The sequence below is a fragment of the Phytophthora parasitica genome (genome assembly GCF_000247585.1).
Source record: "Phytophthora parasitica INRA-310 unplaced genomic scaffold supercont2.1, whole genome shotgun sequence".
NCBI classification, from domain to species: domain Eukaryota; phylum Oomycota; class Peronosporomycetes; order Peronosporales; family Peronosporaceae; genus Phytophthora; species Phytophthora nicotianae.
This window is the reverse complement of record NW_008634126.1, coordinates 4644514-4644949: the sequence shown is the minus strand read 5'-3', so window position 1 is coordinate 4644949 and position 436 is coordinate 4644514.

Genomic DNA, 436 nt, shown 5'->3' with positions numbered 1-436 from the left:
TAATATAGTTGCTCTTGCTAACAGCTAGTCTATCGCTCTAAAATCAGAGTCTGTGTATCAGATCATCAAATGAGCCGCCGATTCTTTTCAATGGAAGTGCCAAGAGATGTAAGATTTCATCGGATGTGCGAATACAAGCATTCTCAGGCTACCAAACACGCCGTACTCTGTACGAAGAACTGTTCTCGTAGTTATATCCAGAGTCCAGAGTTTTGGGGCGATCGGAAAGCGTCGACGATCCTGTCAAATAACATTTTTATGGATATATCTGTAACTATTTGAAATATGTTTACAAGCTAAAATGACGCAGAAACTAATAAACTGTTTTCTTTCATGCCCAAAAGAGTGAATGTTGACCCAGTCGGCCTAGAACAACATTCAAGCAACATTGTATTAATGTGATCCAGTCACATTCAAGCTACATTATGGCTTCAAC